The sequence below is a fragment of the Glycine max genome, chromosome 7 (assembly GCF_000004515.6).
Source record: "Glycine max cultivar Williams 82 chromosome 7, Glycine_max_v4.0, whole genome shotgun sequence".
Lineage (NCBI taxonomy): Eukaryota > Viridiplantae > Streptophyta > Magnoliopsida > Fabales > Fabaceae > Glycine > Glycine max.
The window spans coordinates 17810525-17812236 of NC_038243.2; positions in this window are offsets into that span (position 1 = coordinate 17810525).

A 1712-nucleotide genomic window follows, 5' to 3' on the forward strand; every position below is an offset into this window, starting at 1 on the left:
TTGATATTAAAAAAAATTATATCTTGTATTTTATAATTTTATCAAATTTCTATTAAATTTCTCACTTTTAATCTTTAAAATTATTTCATATTTCAATTCCAACTTAAGTACCATTATATTTAGATTGAAAATAATATATCGAGAGTTTTGAGTAGAAAAAACACAACCGACCGTGAGATCAAATTTATTTATTTTAAAAAAGAATTTAATCAACTATTTTTTTGAAAGTCTCACAACAAAATTTAAACTAGATAAAACTAAAGTGAAATTATAAATCTTTTTCCTTAATCAATAAAATATATATATATACTTCAAATATGAAAGAATCCCTTGAATAAACCTTATGTGTTTCTACTTGAGACAACACTTATCATACATAATATATATAAAATGAAAACAATTACTAACAAATAAAGAACCCAAATAAATTTAAATAAAAAATACAATAATGTTCAAACTAATACAGAAATTAACTTTAAAATAAAACAAAAAATTAATACAGAGGTTTATTATTTGCCTTTGTGACATAGAGTTGTATCTCTCGTTGATTTAGGAGTTTAGGGATTACAGCTATGAAAGTTCAAATCTTAAACTATTTTACTGTTTTTTTAATATCTTTTTTCCTAGTCTCTCTCCTATGCAATTTATCATTAATATCCGGATATATTTGTTATATTTTTAGGAATTAAATTTTACATTTTCATCTTTTAGAGATGCATTTGTTAGTGAAGTGGGAAGACAGACGAATTATTCCAGTGACAAATTTATCCTTCTCTATCACATATATTATTTTATTAACTGTTGAGATATATTTTTGTACTTTTACATTTTCATAGACTAAATTATTATACATAAATAAAATTCACTATTTACCTTTAATAATGGTAATCTAAATGAAAAAAATATAAATAAATTTAACACATGTAGGTTTCCATAGCTTTCTTTATTTATTGGCGTCACATTGTTAAATATTTAATGGACCCGAAAAGGAGTACTATACGACCGTGGAACCAAATGTCTGGCATCGATCGGTTCAGAAGTCGAACTTCGATTTATTTTTTAAAAGTTGTCAAAGTTGGACATGGGGACAGTCATTATTATTAAATAAAAAATAAATGCCTAGTATTCTTTTTGAAATTCACGGAGTCCAGTTTTTTAGTTAAGATTATTTATATTATTATACTATAAATTTATTATAGATCAATTTAAATATAAATATTAAGTTAATTATTACCAAAAATAATAACTTTATCATTAATTAAATTTTATTAATAATTGGGTATACTGTTATAAGATTAATTTTATGTTTCTTAAAAAAATTAAATTTATCATTTATGTAATGATAAAGAATATTGTAATTATACATAGTTTTTATTACTGATGTAATTATACATAGTTTATTTAGTATGTGTTTGATTAATATATTAATATATACCATAACATGAAGTTCAATTAATTATTAACAAATAAGCTGTAAAAGATAAATTAAAAAATTATGATTGTTTATATTTTTTTTTCAAATGTTTAATTCATTTTTTATTTTTCATCTTTGGCCCAAGAATTAATTTGTTTAGTCTGTATTTGGATAAATATTTATAAAATTATATATAATTTTTTTTTTTGCATTTTAATTAAAATACTTTTTTTATTTTCTTAACTTAGAGCCCTACTTAAAGCCATTGGTTAGTATTTATCATTTATAAAACATCATG